At 28.7% G+C, this 20840-nt stretch overlaps 1 protein-coding gene across 2 annotated transcripts in view; it reads left to right on the forward strand.

Annotated features, from left to right (window-relative positions):
- LOC107447225 (sodium/calcium exchanger 3) overlaps nt 1-20840 on the forward strand; it is a 252259-nt gene that overhangs the window by 64723 nt on the left and 166696 nt on the right. For both annotated transcript variants that reach the window (XM_071178742.1, XM_043039409.2), the window contains one exon: nt 2529-2592. The gene's annotated coding sequence lies outside the window, so the exon portion shown is untranslated. The remainder of the gene's footprint in view (nt 1-2528; nt 2593-20840) is intronic.

Consider the following 20840-nt stretch of genomic DNA (forward strand, 5'->3'; position numbering starts at 1 on the left):
TTAATATATTGAAAGAATTCAACTTAGTAGACAAAATTTTAAAATTGACTAACATTTTTTGTAAAATTTCGCTTAGTTTTGTAATGTTTTGTTTATTCTTAATTAAACAACAATATTCTGAATTAAACAACATCAAATTGAGATTTTAAGCGAAAAAATTATTTAAGTAATTTATAATATTTAAATAATTATTTAAAAAATTAAAAATGAACTATTTAAGTTGTTACAACTACATACCTTTCTTTAGTATATCGGACGAATTCAACGTAGTGATAAAATTGTAAAACAGCAGTTTTTGTATAGTTTTGTTTAGTCTTTAACTTTTTAAATTTTTTTAGTCACATAAAATGGAACAGCCTCAATTTGATTGTTTTTAAACCCAAACAAAGCTTGAATTTTAAACTTCTTGTAATATCCAGCTGAAAAAACTGATTAAACTTTGAAATAGGCAAATATTTTAAACGTAATTTAGTAAAAAAAATCTCTAAGCTGCAAGGCAATAGTACCCCCCCTCCTAACGAAATCTAAAATCCGAAAGCTCTTAATCTAAATGAATTATTTTAAACTTTGTATATTTTAATGAGCCCAAACAATGCTGTGTTTAACTAACTATTCAAGTATTAGAACTGAAAATATATCATAAACGCTTTCCGTTTTACAAAAAGATGTTGATTTTATTAATCACGTTAAAATTTTGAGTCATTTTTATAATCAGCCTAACGAGCATTTGCTGGACATCGGTTACTAACTCCCCACACTGATAAAAAGTAGCTTATTATTTTAAACGTCATTTTTCCAATCAGACTAACGAGCATTAGCTGGACAGCGGTTACAAACTCCTCACACTGATAAAAAGTAGCTTATTATTTTAAACGTCATTTTTACAATCAGACTATCGAGCATTAGCTGGACAGGGGTTACAAACTCCCCACACTGATAAAAAGTAGCTTATTATTTTAAACGTCATTTTTACGATCAGACTAACGAGCATTAGCTGGACAGCGGTTACAAACTCCCCACACTGATTAAAAGCAGCTTATTATTTGCTAGAAAGCGTCATTTCATTTAGCAAAAGATCGTTGAATGAATCGTAAAATATATATATGCATATTCATCATAGTCATTTGCATACTAGTTGCAATTGTTGAAGAAAATAGAAATTACTTAAATCATCGAGCAGAAAATTTATATATTTTTCGCATAACTAAATGAGTTTGTATATAATTCGTATTTATTTTTAAGTTAATAAATTACTAAATTAGTTCTTAATTGAATGAAACACATATTTATCACAATATCAACTTAAATACGAAGAAATTCCATTAAAAACAAATTATATTAATTCTATTATAGGTTTGAAAGCAACCGCAACTCCGACTCTAAGAATTGACTAAATTAATTTAAATACTTTTATTTCATGCTTATGTGTATGTATTTAAGTACGCATATTTATTTAGTCACTTAGAACTTTCAATATAATTCTAAGGACAAAAATCAATAATCTTAAAATATTATTTTCATTTAATTTCAAATTAAAACAGTTTTTTTTAATATTATTTAAAAAAAGTTCAATGTATATAGATTAGCACTTAAAATTTACGAATTTCTATAAAGTCGTAGTTCACCTAGAGATGTTGTTACCTAATGGTTTGGGATCTCAATTGAAAATATGCAGCATTTACAAAATACTATTCATCAAGCTTTTAAAACCAAGTGTTAAGTCACACTCATAAAGCTTTTTGCATTTCATTATTGAGCTTAAATGCAAAGATATGCCATTAAATTGTCATCAGCAAGCAACATTTGTTCATTATAACTAGAAAATTTACATTTATTTTTGGCAATATTTCAAATTTTTCGGTGCAACCTTCACTTATGATTTAAAAGTTTCTTATTTTCCCTTTAAATGACTACAAATGTGCTGGTTTAGTTTAGGCATTAGAAACTTTGAAAATCTATTTATTAAATGTGAAAAGAATTTAATAAGCTTTAAGTTAATTTATTTGAAATGTGATAGAAATACTTACATTTTTTTAATACTTTGCTCACTTTACTACCCTTTTTAATACGGATAGCTATTTAACTTCTTTTTTTTAAATGTAGTATATGAAGAATTCTTCACGTGAATTTATATCACGTGGATGAAATATTTCTAGGTAATTGCCAAGTCATTAAAGGAGATACAATTGCCAAAAATACTGGAAACCTTAAGTTTAATCCTGCTTTTCAATTAGTTTTGAATGAACATTAAATTGAGAAAAGTTGACACTTGAGTAATTGCAAAAATAACATATATATCTTAATTCATTTTAAAACTAAAAAAAAGTAAAAATTACCGAGAAAGGTTTAATCATTATTCAGAAAAATAAAGCTTTTTAAACTCTAATTGAGTTATTTGATATAATACTTTCAAATAAATCTGATTGTTTGAAGTTACAATATGAGAATTATTTGATTCTAAAAACAAACATTCCGATACTTACACAAAATGTTTTATTTATCTTAGACTAATTAAAACTTTTTTTTAGGTACGGAATATGGAACAGAACATCTTTAGGAAACTAGGGATTTTTTAAACAACGAAAATCTACGGTAAGTTTACTTATTTGAGAAATAGTTTTCTACATTTTCTGCCTGATTTTTAAGGTACATTCTTTCTATTCCTAAGACACATAATTTTACATATTCTGTTTGATTTTTTAAAGGTATTTTATCTTTTTCTAGAGATATTTCCTTTTAAGTTTACTGATTCCTTTTTTTGTTTTCCCTAAATCCCTTTATATATACTTTTTTCCAAACCGACTATTTTATTCAATTTTGGATCAATATTAAATAATATATTTAAATTGTGAAACATTAAAAGTTCATTGTTTTTTTTCGAAATTGTTTAAAACAAAATTATTTCCAAGAGATTGTTGTTAAGTAATTTTAAGCCTAATTTGGTTTCAAAAGATAGATTTCCATAAAGAAATGCTGTTGATTAATACTGTTCGATGACTGATAGTAATCGGAACAATCTCTTCGATTTCTGTGATTTGAACGTCTTTTTTATTCTTTTGATAATTTCCAGCCCTCATATACAACACATGGTTGGCGAGTTTGCGTCAAAAGCATCTTGACAAACTTCCATCTGATATCTTGTACTAACTCATGTAAAGTTAATATATCTTTATGTAGAAAATTCGTCAAAGGCACGCAGAAATAAGTTATAATTTTTTGAAAGCAAAATAAACTTAATTTTTAGAACTTACTGCAATTAGCTAGAATTTTTGAAGACTAAAATTAACTAAAATTCTCGAAGATTACAAGAAGAATGGCTAGTTTTGGCTCAAAAATTGCTTACATTTTTTAGGTGTAGTTATTTGATTTTGTAATTGTTATTTTACTGAAGTGGCAATGTTTTTAGCAAATTAACATTGATTTGGGGAAGTAATTTATTTATGCTACCCTAATTTATGTAGTTTCTGAAAATAAATTCTTTTTGAGGAAATTTTCATGAATCCTGATATTCTCTTTTGCAATAGATTCGGTACAGAGTTTTTTTTTTAAATACTTTTCCTTGTTCTATTTTAAATCCTCCGTAGTGAATTTTCGTGTACAAATGGAGCAATACTTATGATTTTGAAGTCATGATTTTAAATTACTGTATTACATAATAGTGATTTTGTGTGATTAGTAAGTTAAATTCTTTAACCCCTAATTCGTGATATATAAATATTCCTTACGTATTATTTTTGCTGTGTTGTTTCTAATACCATTTGCCAATATCAGCAAGCCTGCTTCAAGAGATTTTAAGGCAGAGGGTGCGTGGGGAGGGGCAAAGGGGTTCATTTATGCCCAAAAATAGGATTTAAGCCCCAGACGCACACGTCACAGCCCGTTTTACAGGGTGGACCCATTCATACATCCGTTCATACATCCATTCATTTATCCGCAAATCTCAATTTTGACCTGAGCGATCAATCTCCAATTCAATACCCCCAGACATATTGATTTGTTATGGGAACTTAGAGGACTTAGTGACCTAGACAGATTTGACGTGTACTAGTCACCGTTTAGTACACGGAGTTTCATCGGCCGGTGAGATTCAAACTCCCATTTTTAAGAACATGGACCCAACGTCCTAAATAACGTCCTAACCAGGCTATATCAGGCCTATTATTACTACTATTTTTGTTGTTTAGTATTGTATTCATTGCTTAAGCTAACTGCTCTAAACGAGAATGTATTGTTGTTTTCTTTATTTTTTATTTATTTCAATAATCTATCAGTTTAGAATAATTTAAAAATATAAGAACAATATTAAAATCACCGATTTATAAAATCGTTAGCAAAAAAACAATGTTCTATTTCTTGTCGTGAATAATTTTTTTTAAAAAAAAAACAATTTTTTTTGAATTATTAACAACTTTGTAGCTTATGTTTGTAAGTTATGCAAAGTTAGAAAGCTAATTTTAACACATTTGTTACATAAAATATTTTTCTAAAATTAGCATAGATCGGGAACAGTTCTAATTTTGAATCATAGCTTTTATTTATTGCATTATGATTTCTGTTAGTAAATTTATGCCTGAAGAATAGAAGCATCAAATATGTTACCTTATTTAGACAATAATTTATTGCAAATTCCAGTACCTATATTTGAACATAATGCCATCACTTAATGAAATTGTTCTAACATAATTCAGATGGGTTCGTATTTGAAAGCGATTCAACTCATTTAAATAATTAATAGAGCGTGTTTTACTCAGGACACTCTCATATTAGTAAGTTCAACCGGGCATGTCGAGTAATTCACCTGAGACTTAACTAAATTAATACAACTACTGATGAGCTTAATGCTTTTAAGTTATTCTCTGTTAACTGTTTCAACCACACATGTGATGTCACATTATTGATTGGGTAATTTGTTAAAAGTGCTCAGAGACTTATTTTGCACTATCAAAAAAAAAATCATAAAGATATTTTATTTTGAAAAGAAGTTTATAAAACGTAAAAGTATAATTATATTGACTTACAAAGTTAAAAATTAGTAAAAAATAACACCGCACGAACATTTACCATCTCAAATGCGCCTTCGTTTATTTTATCAATTGTGGAATAAAAGTTTATAATGAGGAAAAGAAAGCGATCCGAAAATCGCGCCATTTTTATTGGGGAAAAAATCGTTTGCTAAATGAAATTGTTTCTAAAATAATTTTTATAAGATAATTAACTTAAGTATGATAAAATGAACTTCAAAATTAAAAAAGTTTCAAAATTATTAAAGTAAAATAATTTTTTACCCCTTATAGTTCATTATATTTAATTAAAAAATAATAATTTAAATTAAAAAATAGAAAAAGATTCAGAAATACGTACCAAATCATGTTTGCTTTTCAATTTAAACTTTCTTAAACCTAATAAGAATACACCAATACATTATTTCAGTTGCAAATTACTTAATAGCTTGTATTTTAAGTTGTACAAAATTTAGAACAATTTGAAACACATTTCATAAAAAACTTGAATATAGAGTTAACTTTTACATTGGATGCAATCAGCTGCTGATTTGATTAATAATTTGTGTGAAATGAAATCAATTACCCAGTATTAAATTTATGTAGTGAGAATATTAGCAAAACAGTTACATATTTAATGAATTTAATACCATTACATAAAGAAACTTTTTTCATTGTAATAAAAAAGAGTTAGCGAAATTCCATAGTAATTCAATTCATTGATGTAGTTAATGGAGCCTGTTAGTCGGGACATTTTCATATTAGTAAGTTCAACCGAGCATGTCTAGTTATTCACCACATATTTAAACTGCATTAATGAAACTTCCGATGAACTTAATGCGTTTCAGTTGTAAGTTATTTCCCGGTAACCATATCGGAAAAAAAAACACGTGAACCTTGAGATACATAGATTGGGCTGTTAGTTAAAATTGCACACAAATAGATTTTTTGAAAAAATTCTGTTTCAAACCTGAGCGTAACTAAAAATTTATTTTTGCAGTTAAAGTTAAGTGTTAGTTAAACATAGATACATGAAAATCTATTTTTAAAGTTAAAGCAATGAGTGTTAAAATTTTAAAACTTTGGGCTTCTAAAATTATTAGATATTGTATGTATACAATATAGAAGGTGTATTTCAATAACCTGCTTCCTATTAAGGAACAATACTTAACGCATTACATTAAGACACACTAAAAAATTTCGGATCAAATTACGATATAAAGTAACTTAAAAAATTAAATTTTGAACATATTTTAACTGTTACAACTATATTAATAAATTAGTTAAAAAATATTTTCGAAATATTTTTGTCAAAATGAAACTTTGTCCCAGTTTTATGAAACTTTATCCCAGTTTTATAAAACTTTATGCCAGTTTTTTTTCCCAGCTGATTCAATTAATAGAAAAATTTATCAACGTACAATCATTTTAATTTAATTCAGGGAATAAAAGTATTTCTCAGTAATAATTTTCGTTTCAGTTTTTTACTTTAATGCAATAATAATCTTTTATCTTTGCAGTATTAGAAATTCATTTTAAGTTGTTTTTAATCATATCATTATCAAATAAAGTGAAATTTACCCATATAAATCATACAAAATTTCCCTCATTCATCGAAGAAAATGAAGGAAGTAAAAAATAGAAGTTACATCGAGAAACCAGTTACAGTTGTCAATTATTTGATACTCTAAATTCAATGAAAAACATAAAAATTTGTTAAGGTTTCAAAATTTATAATATTTTTAACCCTACAAATCTAATAAGTAATTTAGTAATTTGTAAAAATTCGAATAGGTGAAAATTTTGAAACTAAATTTTTCTGACGTTCTTTGAAGTCGTACGTAATTTTGTCCAACATATTTAAATCCCTTTATAGTTTTGAATCCCTTTATAGTTTTGAATCCCTTTATACTAAATTATGATTCTCTGTATAAATGAGTTTGAATAACTTCATGCGGAGAAAAAATTCTAGTAAAATTACCGCATTGTATGCTATTTTTATTTCTGATAAAAAACCGTAATTATGTTAATAAAGCCAAAATATATGATATTAAAACCAATCATTTGGCATTTTTTCCATTCGTATAGTAAAGGCTTACCGGAAATTCCGGTTTTCGCAATTAAATTTTGACAATTATATTTCGCTTATTACCACAAATTTAGTAAAAAAATACAAAACTGAAAAGTAAATTTAACCGCATAAATGGTTTTTATTCCATACTCTAAGTTATCATGATAAAATTTTACCAAATTTTAGCATGCATTATAAAACCATATTTTATTGTTAATTTTACCAAAACAACAGACAAAGCGCTTAAGTAAAAATTGCCGTGCTTTTTGGTGTTCCCATAGAACCAGAAACATGGTAAATTTTACCATATTCTGGTAATTGTAATTTTTTTTTTCTGAGTGTAGATTTCAAATTTTTAAATATTTTTTAAAATACTCTTGCTTGTACAGTATAATCCATTCTGTGAAAAAAATGAAACGTGTCGTATTTTATAATGGCCCAAGAAATGAAAAAGATAAAATCAAATAAGGAAACTTCACTTTTCCTAAAATCTGAAGTAATTAAAGTACAAAGAAAATTATGAAATTGAAATATACATATTGTTCAGAACCGTGATTCATAATATAAATTTTTAGAATCCTTATCAAAAATTAAGAAATAAGAATTTTACATTAAAGGCAGAAAAGACCGAAACAGTTCTAAAGATTTGTCAAATAACTAATGGACTTCATAAATTAATGGAATTCATTTACCATAAATATTGAATTTAAAATTACTAAAAATAATTTTATTGATAGGATGAAATTGAAAAGTGGGCTTAGAAATTTATTTTCGAGATTATCATAAATTTTTTGTTTTCAGTAAAAAATACTAACACAACTGTGCACACAATTTTAACTAACACGTTAAAACGCGGCGAAATATATAATGCCGAGTTTTCATTATATCGAACTCAATTTTATTTCTGTCATAAAATAGAATTATCAATTTTCTCATGCATATTTGTGTCACTAAGAGCAAGACAAATTAAGTAAAGAACACGAAATACTTTTATTAGATACGACATCCCAGTCAAAACTTTGAAACAAAGTAATGAATAAATCATAAATTCTTTGAGTTTCTGAAATTCTTCTGGCAACTCGCTTAATTCCTACCTCCAGCTTTCATTCCAAGCAATAAATCTCAAATATTCCATCAATAGAATCTTCTTTCCCAGTCTTCTAATAAAAAAGAAACGTACAAGCAGAAAAGGAACGTTCGAACAATTGAATAAAGAAAGTGCCAACCACATCTGGTTACTGCAGTAAAATTCTTCACCACTGCAGTTTTTGGATGTGTCCAACTTTTAGTTGGCGACAGCTGCAAATTTAAAATGTGAATCAATAATAGTGTACTTGAGATGTCTTCTTACGATTCCTCATATTAGCTTTTGCTATACAAAAACTGAAATAAGAGACGCAATACTTTTTTTTTTATTTCCAAGGGAAAAATACGGAATGAGTGTTGATTTAAATATCCACCTTGCATAATTTTCTTTCTCATGTTTGCAAAGATTTCGTTTGCAACATACAAGCAATTTGTTTTCGGAAGTTGTGTAGCCTTGTTTAGCATTTTGTTCTTTCGTAAAATAAAAAGAGGAAAGTTTATGCTGAATCTTACAAATCGTTCCAAGTGGAACAAATGATACGAAAATGCATAAGTTTTTTTTACGGTTAGAAATAGAATTGTTCTACTGAGATAAATACATTCAACTTGCATTTTCTTCGTAGTTCCTTCATGACAATAAATTTTATGGAATAAGACTTCAAAACAAAAACGAATTTTATGCTCTAAAATTTAAATAAAAATATTAGTATTGTTCGTAAAAGGTATCCAATTATTCATGCAAGATGTGAGTTTTGCAACCTTCTAGCAATGAAATATTGAGAAGGAAAACAAACAAACAAATAAATAAACAAACAAAAAGACAGTTGATTGTTTATGTTTATTAAACATAAAGAACTTAAAGCCAGAAAAAAGATTTTTTATTGTTGGCTAACGTTATGCCATTCTCTGATAGTCTGATTTACTTATTTGGTCAGCAAAATTTATAATCCAGATCATGCAATTTAACACCGTAGCACGTTTTTCTTTCATTTTTTGAAGTTTGAGTTTCATATAAGCAAACTCACAGCAACTTGCAACCGGAAGTTAGATGTTATATCAATAAAATTCAAATGTTAAATGGTCATTGAAAACTTTGACAAAAGATGCTTACGAGTTACTAAAAGCTTAACAGCTATCAGCATTTATAAATAACGTTCGAGAACATTATGATTTATACATAATCATATTATGCGATCAAAAAATCGCTATTACTTATTGGTGAAACACTCACACTTCGTTATTACCGATTGATCTGTTTTAATTATTTTACATCTCAATAGTTTTGACTTATTCAAATATTTATTTAACGGCAAAATATCTATTATCATTAAGTTAATACTGGTTTGCGAAAGTTAATTTTTTTACACTAGAAGGAGAACGTTTTTTTTAAAACAGGGTAGTATTTGCACTAAAATTAATTGCAGAGAGAGAACATTTAATAATGCTTGTTTGAAATTAACCCCCTACCTTTTTATTGTTATTCTCTTTAGTATGTCTACTTGCTAGCATTCAGACAAAGCGTAGAGAAAACAAAATGATACTTCAAAAATGAGAGGCAATGGAAGGACTAAAATGGAACGTAATATTACGTCAAAACAAGTAACGGATAAAAAAAGTTGTACTTTCAAAATCTTGTATTTTTCAGTATAATATTACTAAATTTATAACTTTTCGTATGATCTTTCAAATACTTGCAGCAATAACTAACTTAAACTTTAAAATGATCAAACTTTATTTTCCTTTCTGTATTTAAGTTTAACCAGGTTTGAAATTAATCGACTTGGATTTTCTTTAAACAACTGTTCTTAACAAGTTTTGATCTAAAAAAAATCTAATAGTTTGAAGTGAGCAAATAAATCAGAAAAAAAACCGAAGTCTGGAAGAGCATTTTTAACATTTTCGTTTAGCCTTTTTTTTAATTAATTAAAAATAACATAAAGTATATTTCAACCTGAAACTTTGATGTAAACACGAAAAATAACCACATCTTGTCTTTAATATTTCCAATTTTAATTTTTTTGGACTAGAACATCTGTTTTAAATCCAAGACTTGTCTAAAACATCTGAAATATTTAATGAACATTTTTTCATAAGAAAAGAATTTTGCAATATGTTGAAAATAAAAGAATCTTAAAACAAAAGGCAGTTCTAGTATTCTACTTTAAGTGTAAATTCATAACACACTGAAATTCTTCAAATGAAATTCTCTCCATTTCTGAAATTTTCAACTTTTTACAGAGTTTTTAAGCTAAAAAGACTATTTCCCTTTTATTTCTAAGTTGGAAGATGTTTTTTCTGTTTCGTTTAAGTTGAAATTTTACCACATAATACCGTATTATATATTTCATTAAAGTTTTCCAAAGAAAATTTTCGAAACAAAATTCTCTGATGTATTTTTGAATTCGTAGAATAATGCAGCCATATTTAATGGGGTTTTAACTCAGCTTTTTTTTAAAGTTTCACCACTCTTTTTACGTCTCCATTGAAACACACCCACTGCTATGAAAATTAGCGCACATAGAAACGGTTGTCAGAATTAAACGGAACTTAACATACGTAAGAATAACGTTGATATAAGTAAGTAACTAAAAAATAAAAGCAAAGCTATCCTTTATGGCTGGAAAAAATACAAATGAATGGATGTTTAAGTACGCTCTGGAGCCACGTCTGGCGCGAATGCAGGATGCACTACGATCGCGCAGACCAGTCCCTCATCATGTCCTTCGGCATCACGTTTCACAGTTGCTGTAAAAACTCCCCTAAATCGACTAATTGTCCATCATTCTGTCCAAAGTTATCCTAGATATGCTCGTTCGGTGACAAATCTAGCAATTGCCAAGGCCAGGGAAGGGTGGTACTGTGGTAGAGGCATTTCTGGGATATCCTTGCTATGTGTGGCCAAGCACTACCTGTTGAAAAAAAGGTTCCTAAGAGTCCTAGCACGAGTGGCGACACGTGAGTGAATGATGTCACGAAAATATTGCTGAGCTGTCATGGCGCCGTGAATCTATATGAGGGATGCGATGATGCTCCATACTTCCACACCAGTTGTAAAAGCGGTACGCTGCTGTACAGCTAAGGTAGAATTGAAGCTTTCCCCACCGGGCCATGGCAGAGCCGTGGTAACTTAGTTGATAGAGCATTTGTATTTCCGCTGCAATAAATGATAATTTTTCTTTTAGTCTCTTTTATCACTTACTTGTATCAACAACATTTATAGGTGCTCTAAATTCTATGGTAATGAGCTTGCGTATTTTAATGGAGTTCTATACTTCTAAATATGAATCGTGGCGATTGATTATAAAATTTTTAATTCACAATATATAATATGAAGAAGAATAGTTTTTTTTAAAAAATAGATGTGCAAAATAAGCGCTAAAATGAATAGCAATAAATTTGACTTAAATGTTATTTTGCATTTTTTTTTTCATATGTTTAAATCATTAATAAAAGGGACCACGTATTTTAACTTGAACTTTTTAAAACTTATGGTAAAATGAAAGATCAGAAAAAAATCGATAAACTAAAGAGCATAAATAAATCATACACACTCTCAGTTTTTGGCGGGAAATTTTCCATTCCACCAAATGGTGCAAAGTAAAGAAAAGTCATGTAACACTTATCGATTATTCGATTCAATCCCATTTACGAAGGTGCATACTGTTCAATAACTGGCTGTCATATATTCCAAAATCAATCTCTTCCCTTTTTTCCTCTCTCTCTGTTCTTCGATATTCTTCTTGCCTCCAAGATTACACTCATATTTCAAGACTGGGTGACCGAACTTTCTTGGAATCTTTCCAAACAACCATTGTGAAGAGGAATACCATCTAAGCTGAACTCTTGATATTCCGAATCTCTCTTCTCTGGGCAGTAAAGTCGTTCGGGTGCGAATAGGAAATAAAAACGAAAACGTTACCCCTTTTGGATCAAGAGACGTAGCTAATTTTCGAATGTCAGATGTTTTAGGAGATGAAATGGTTTTGGCAGTTGTCCTCTTGCTCGGTTGAAAGGCGTTTAAGTATGATTTTTGCTGATTTTTAGATTCTGGTGGAAGTTGGAAGTTTTTCAAAAATGTCGGAACAGTTCATGTTTAGTCGAAAGATAACATAATTCTTATTTTAAAATGCTGTTAGATTGTGAGTCTCTAGATTTATTAATGCATGTTCTTTATGGTGACGCATTCGAATTGTTGATTTCATTGTTTAACTTCCTTTGCAGTATTCAACTGTAGGTGATCCATGAAAATTTTAACTACTTGAAGTGGTGATTATTGTGCAAAATGTAAACTTTCCAGGGTCATTTGATTTATTTCAGAAAGTTTGTGAGAATAGATTTAGTGGAACACGTTTCTAAATCTGTTGAATTGGAATTATAAATCCATTATTAGTTTTTTAATGGAAATATTTAAATTTTATCGTTTAAAAATACATTGTTTGCAGCTCAAATTATTTTTGAAAATTAGGAATTAACTATACAATAAATGATTAATGAATATAATTTTTTACATGAAATCATCTTTGGACAAACGAGTTTTATAACTGTGTATAGAAAATTTATGATCCACTTGGAACAGTTCTCGAAATAAGGCGAATTACCCCAAAAGTAAAATTGACTTTAAGTGCCCAAACTTTCGACAGCTATCTTAATTAAACTATTTGTATCGTGTTTTTTTCCTTCTGATTGCTACTATCTCACTCCATCGATATTTTAATAGTCCAAAATCCAAATCTGTCGAAATAAGTTATGCTTATTCAGAGAAAGTACATTTTTGAGTCTGATTTTGTAATTTAATTAATAGTTAGTACTAATAAGTTATCGTAATTGAGTTTATTGCTTTGAGCCATTCATGTTGGTACTTTGTTTGGGAAAATCATATTACCAAAACAAAAATTATTTTAGGGCCGGGATAGCCAGGTGGGTAGGGCCCAAGTTCGAGAGTTCGTGGGTTCGAACCCCTCAGACCGAAAACTCCCCGTGTAGACGTTGGGTTCGTGTTCGTAAAAATGGGAGTTCGAATCTCACCGACTGAAGAAACTCCGTGTATTAAATGATGACTGGTACATGTCAAATCTGTCTAGGTCACTAAATCCTCTAAGTTCCCATAACAAATCAATATGTCGGGGGGTACTGACCATCGTTCTATGATTCAGGTCAAAATTACGATTTATGGATGAATGAATGGATGTATGAATGGGTCCGCCCTATAAACAGGCGTGACGTAAGAGTGTGGCAGAAGTCTAATTCTTGACCATAGATGGCGCCACTGGAAAACAAGAACAATTGCACCCCACTGCCTTAACAGGCATATGTCAACAACGACAAAAATTATTTGGGGTAATATTTTTTTTGGTTCACTGTACATTTGGTAACACTCAAATGACAGCACTCGCCAAAGGGAAGGAATGAAGTCTATTGTATGTAAAATGCTAGACACATTTTTTTAATATTTAATTCATCAATATTTTTAATAAATTATCAATTTATAGATGATGAATAGCTTTAAGTCTTGCTGCAATTTGATACTCTAACTAGTACTATTTAGTTTTCATAATTTAGGTTAATCCTTTGAACCATTCATAATGACACTTACGAAAATCAGATAACCAGAACAAAAGTTATTTGGGGTTAAAGAATTTTTTTCGGTTCACTGTACATTTGGTATACACAGCGATGATCACCAATGAGAAGGAATGAAGCCTACGGTGTGTAAAGTGCAGGGCATATTTTTTAATTAATTATCAATTTATAGATAATCAACAGTTTTAAACTTTACTGCAATTTAATACTTTTTGTCCTTAGCTGCAATTTTGATGTCTAAATTAATTGACTTAACTTTTAATTAAAAGGAACTAAACGGTAGAGGAATGATTAAGTTTGAATATTGATTAAATAATTAAATCATCATCAGTTTCTCTCAAACTTTATTTTCTAGAGTGGTAGTTTACTTGATCAAATGCGATCAATAACGTTTCAATTTCTTTAAATCTTATTGCAAAATGATTAAAATAACTATCATCGGGCAAATAAAAAAAAAATTCTTTCCTAGTCTAGTTCATTTTCGATTCCCAATACACCAAATGTTCGAAAGAGACCTCTTAAACAGATTATAGCATCATTGAACACCGCCAAACGGCGTTCCAGAGGTTTTACTGCGAGTATAAGTGGCGGAGTAACAAATTCTTTCCTTCAATAAAAGCGGAAATTTTGCCTTGTTTTATATTCCTTTTCCTCTTCCGGTTCCAGTAAATTCCCAGGGCGTGGTTACTTCTTTGGCGATAATTGGCTTCTAGGGAGGCGACTTCACTTAAGAGCGCACACTTACCTCTTGCCTGATTATTCAAATATCGATTATTTTGTCTAGCAAACAATAAATCACAGGTGGGCAACAGTTTTATAATAAAATAGTCAAATAAGGGTTTGCAAACTTTTTTTTTTCTTCCATGATGTGATGGAAGAATTAAGTGAAGAAATGATTGCAAGTGGAGAGAAAAAATTTAAAGAATAGAAAAAAAAAATACGTAATGTGTCTTTATTATTTACAATTTCTGATAAAGTGACTGATTCTCGGGATACTTCTTTAATTTGCTAGTTCTCGAAAATTATGGTGCTTACTTTTTTTTGTTTTGAAGAATAACGGTTTCATGAAATTTGTTCAGTGCGAGAAAAGTTTCAATTTTTTTTATAAGGAAGTCTGAGGCATATTTTTTTTATTTTTTTTAAATGTATTTAATTTTCAGAGCAGTTGAACCGTTCAATAAGCTTTTAGTACTACTATTCTCTTGTGAGCTTTTGAAATAGCAATATTTTTCTATTTTTAGTGATATTTTATGTAAGCATTCTAAAAAATAAAGAAATAAGAAATAAAACGTTTCTATAGTTAAGAACACACGTTCTTTCATTACACCGGTTCACCTCATTGGAAGGCGAATGCGGCTCTTATTAATATTATTACTATTTTTAAAGGGCCATTTTTAGGTAAAAATATGGCATTTTTTTGCATGCACACTGAACACTATAAACAAAATTTATCGCCTAAAACAAAAAATTCTTTGAGGATTTTATTTAGGAGGCTATCAATTATGTTTTGAATATTATCTTAAAAGCAAGGGCGAATGCTGAGTTAGGGATCAATGTAGTTAAAAGCGTAACTTTTAAAAAATTTCAGCTCTCGTTTTTGCAAAAAAACATGCATAAAAATGAAATTATGCTCTTTTTCTCTTTTTTGTAGTTTTAAACATGTGTGATACAATCATAAACATTAATGAAAAATTGTAGACAATTATTTTAAAGGCAACATGAGATACCGTATTTAAGGTAGTGTAAAATACTAAAATAATCTGATTTTGAGATAAACGCATTTAAAGTTTTAAAATCATAAGTCTATCCACTGATATCACCTTGCACAAAACTGCTATAACTTTGTAAATAATTAGAGCACAAGCAAAAGTAAAGTGTTTTTAGAAAGCTGAAAATACAGAAATTCTGAATTTATAATAAACTCAATTTTGAAACTTTTGCCCCAAATCATGTTCTTGCACTTGTCAGATACCTTATATGAAATTCCAAATAGTGGTCTAAGTTCTCGAGTTCAGTCGTGCGCGTCACATCTTATCGTTGACATGCACACGGCCTAGAAAAAATGCCATGTTATACCAGTAAATTTGGTGTTCCGTACCGATAGACAATCATTACTAAGGCCGGGATGCGTATTGACAAAACATACCGTAGATTGTAAACGAGGCGATTGCAGGTGGAGTTGGCGATGGATTACGCGTAAATGTGGTGGGAGAACGAAATTACATNATTGAAGATTATTTTTCTAAGGTAAAGTTTACACATCTAAATGTTAAAGCAAAATATAAAATGTTGTGTGAAAATAAAAACAGTTTGGTGACCACAAACAAGTGAAATCAGTGATTTTTGCTAAAAGTCACTGATTAGCTGAATTATTTTAAAGATTGTAGCCTTCCATCTACAGCTTTTCATGTTCGTTAAGAATAAGCTTTTAGTTCTTGTTGATATTAATTAATTATAAGATACTTTGCGAATATGCATTCTCGTTGCATTTGCTTAAGCCGTTGGAGTAAAATTTGCAGCAATTAAAATTCAGCTGTACTTTCGAATTTGATAAGTGCAATGCTTACTCGAGTTTGGTTTGTCACGATGTAAAGAAATAAAAAAATGCCTTTTTTGAGAAAAGCTGTTTCTTTCAGTATTTTTAAAAGAAATAATATTGTGGATTTTTTATTAATTTTCGAGGCCCCCTAGAAAGCGTGGGCCCTTGGCCCGTGCCTATTGGGCCTAGGCAATAATCAGGCCCTGGTTCCGATAGACAATCATTACTTAAGCCGTCTTTATCATGGAAAAAGTTTGCCGAGTTTCGCGCAAAACTTTATCACACTCTAGCATCTACATGGCACCTTTCATGAGAGACAAAATCTAGTTTCACGCTATACCTGTTCTTTTTCCCCGTATGTTTAGAAACTACTGAGCAACAATGTCGAGCTGGAACTCGTATCAGCTTCACAACAAAACAGTATATTTCTTAAACCATTTTCAAAATAAAGTTTAAAAAAATGCTCAACAATCAAGAAATATCTATAAGTGATACATTCATAACTAGATTTTTAAAGGAAGTTATAATCTGCGACTTGAGTAAATGAATTATTTTAACATGTAAATTGACCAATAGTTTTAGAATACTAAATAATTAGTGCAAAAATCTATAGAAATATTATAAAAATATTTATTAATAATATTTATTATCTCGAATGAACTGGGCAGCTCACATTTTCAGAAGGAATGATGACTCAAATTTAAAAAAAATCCTGTTACACAAACCCCTAACGAACAGGAAAAGAGGTAGACCCAGGCTGAGATGGCTGGATTTAGTTGAGACTGATTTCCTTACTCTAAAGGAGAAAAACTGGCGAACAAGTGTCAAAAGTAGAGAGAAGTGGATTCGAATTCAAAGGAAGGCACTGGCTCACCCTGGGCTGTCTAGCCAGATATGATGATGAATAATCAAGCATTTTTAATTGGCAGCGTGCGTTTGAAATATTTAAACGAAAAATTTTAATCTCTGGTTCTGTTTGTTAGATGCCTTATAATACTAAATAATTAGCGCAAAAAATTATATAAAAAAATTTATTAATTATTAAATATATTTATTTAGCAACATTAAGAATATTTTAACGAACAAATTTTAATATCTGGCGCGTTCGTTAAATGTTTTACAATACTAAATAATTAGTGCAAAACTTTACAAAAATAATATTAAAACATTTAATAATATTCAATTATTATTAAAATTTAATTAAAATTGTTTGGAATATTTAAAATGGAAAACGTTATTCTCTGACACTGTTCGTAAAATGTTTGATAATGTTAAATAATTAGTTTAAAACTTTACAAAAATATAATTAAAAATATTTATTAATAATTGAATATTTTTGCAATGTTTGGAATATCTAAACGAAAAGTTTTCATCTCTGACATTGTTCGTTAAAAATATTCACGAAAAGATATTTCACTCAGCCTAACGGAAAAATTTTAATTGGTGCTTCTAAGAAGACTTATTTTTTGAAAAAAAATGTTATTTGTCAGAAAAATATTCGTTAATCTTCGTTTCTATTTCTTTTTTTTTGATAATAAATATTGAAAGTGTCTGTTCATTCTAATTAGCACAACTCGTGGCGACAAAACACATTCATGCTCTAGCAGAAAATTTCGCGTCAAAATTATCATCAATTTAAAGAGAAGGGCAGTTTTTTTTAATCAGGCAGCGAAATACTGTTTTAATAAGTGAGGGAAAATATTTAAAATTATTGTTTTAATAAAAGGTATTTTAACTAAAATATATAGATGTTTTAGAAAATTTAATATTTATACGTTTTTATTCACATCAATTCTTTCATTTTTGACATTTTGAACATGCAGAAACTAATCTTGAAAAGTATAAGTGAGAAATTATTTTTTATTATTTAATATTTTTTTAAAAAAAAATTCATTTCAGAGAATATAAAGAATACTATTTCTAGTAAAATTGCTTGCAAGAGTTTAAATATACTTTTTTGTTTTATCTTAACCAATGATATGTGTTTAGGAGTTTTAAAATTATTTTAATAATTTACAGTTTTTTTTTTAAATAGACGAGGTAACTTTCAAATTTTTTACACTCAAGAAATATTTTTTTTGTTAAGTTAAATAAATTTATCAAAAAGTACACAGAAAAAAAAATCTGGTTAGAAAAATTATAATTCTGGTTAATAAAACCAAAATATGTGGTATTTAAACCATTCATTCATTTGGTAATTTTTCCGCTCATATAGTTTACCAGAAATTCTGGTTTTCAAAATTAAAGTTTTTATTATCACAAATCTCATTACAAAACTGAAAAGTGAATTTAACCGAATAAATGGTTTTTATGTCATGTTCTAAGATATCATGATAAAATTACCAAATTTTAGCACACACAAAATTTTATTGTTAATTTTACTAAAATAATTACTAAAGAGCTTTCGTAAAAATTACTGAGCTGCTTGGTTAAATTTACGTTAAATTTACTTTAATTTGATAGCCATGCTTTTTTTCTCAGTGCATTCTATATAAGCTAAATATGTGTCTTTACTAACATCAATTGACTGGTTAGGCATTTTAGCATATCGCTCATGGGCTGCGATAGTGGTACAACTAAAAAAACACGCGTTTGGACTAAGAACAGGTGTAAATATGAAAATACACATTCTCTTCAGCAGCAATACTAGCACAACTCATAATTCAACTTGAAGGTAATCTTCGTTTAAGCAAACTGAAGCATTTCTTATGCGTTTTCCTTAGCAATGAAAAATTTAAACCCACTTATCTCAAAACATGATTTTTTGAGTTGTGCCGCTATTGCAGCCCATGAGCGATATAGATTTGTTTTAAACAAAATTTGGAAAAAAAAACACGAATAAAGAATCATTTTTTTATTTTTCAAAAAACAGATCATTTTAGTGAATGTAAATCGAGTTAAAATATGCAGAATCATTTGCTAGAGTTAAAACATTTTTATTCTTTTTAAAACTTACGGCACAAAATTTATTTCGAAGTATTACATTTCGTTGAAATTAGGAAGTTTAATCTAAATTTCTTTTTAAATATGTTTTTGTTGTTAGAATAAGTTAATTAAAAATAACCTCTTATATATATTTAAATACGGATTTTATTTGCATAATATCTGTTATACTAAAATCTGTTATACTACTATTTAAAGCGGGTAGGTCTTTGGAACTAAATTTGGGAAACAATGAGCAGAAAATTAGCGATTTTATATTTTTCTTAAAAAGAACATTTTAGATAGTTCAAATTTAGTTACATCTCATTCTTTTTTTTAAATTCGCGCATTCAAATTTGCTTTGGATTATTACATCTTTTTATTATCAAGGAGTATATTTTCTCTTAACGAATATATTTAGTCGTTAAATTAGTTAACTTAAAAGCTAACTTAATTAACTCGATATTTAAATTGAAATCTCACCCCAAATTGACGATAATAACAGAGTCCAAAACAAAAAGAAAAAAAGAAAACTTTTCAACCCTTAATTTTTGGAACATCTTTAATATGTAAACACACGAGCTTAGCTAGGAATGAAACTCTTTATATTCAGCAGTTTAAAATACAACGTATTTCGAACCTATCAGTTCATTTCCCTGATATTTCTGAAAGTCCCATTTAAAAAAAAAAAACAATTTTCAATTGTATGTTCAATTTGGACCATCCCTAATATGCAAACACACGAACAAAACTAGAAATGGGACACTTTGCATTCAGCCGCCTAAGATACAATAACTTTATTTCATTTACAAATATATTATTTCATTCCACTGATATTCCTAAAAGTTCTATTTATAAAAAGCATTTTTAAATCTTATTTCCAAATTGGAACATCCCTAATATGCAAACAAGCGAGCTTAGCTAGAAATAGAACACTTTATATTAACCAGTTTAAAATACGAAGAATTTTGAATATATTAGTTCATTCCACCGGTGTGCTCGAAAGTTCCATTTTTAAAAAGCATTTTTCAAATGTATTTTCAAAATTGTGGTCCAAGATAGTCTCACAAAACACAGAGAATTCAATTTATTGGTTTTTGCATCTTTTCTCTGTATAAACAACTTTCTGGTATTAATGCTTAGAAAATGAATTGTATCAAGATCTGGTAATTGAAGCATAAAGAAAAACAAGACCTTGAGGCTTTTTATATTACAAATTGGACAATGAAATGAATTTGAATTTTATGAATAAATAATGACTTTTACAAAACAGGACATTAACTAATAAATGAAAGAATTTTTCTCTTTTCTGTTTTCATAAAGTTATCTATGAAGACTTATTAAAGGCTTCAAAATATATGATTTTTTTTTTATTCAAATAAAAAATTAAATTTTGTCTCGAGACAATTTTTTTTTCAATTTCAAAATAATTCATTCAGTCATTATTCTTTAAACAGGGATTTTTGCCTTTTTTTTTCTCGGAGTAGAAGAAAAATACTCTAAATCGAGAAATTCGCTAAATAGCGTTGCGTTAAATCGGGGTCAGACTGTATTTCTCAAACTAACCCATGAAATACTAAGTTTAAAATATTACTTAATGCCTAAGATGGGTTCACGTTGAACCCATGGGTAATTATAATTG

Source organism: Parasteatoda tepidariorum, chromosome 3 (assembly GCF_043381705.1).
Source record: "Parasteatoda tepidariorum isolate YZ-2023 chromosome 3, CAS_Ptep_4.0, whole genome shotgun sequence".
NCBI classification, from domain to species: domain Eukaryota; kingdom Metazoa; phylum Arthropoda; class Arachnida; order Araneae; family Theridiidae; genus Parasteatoda; species Parasteatoda tepidariorum.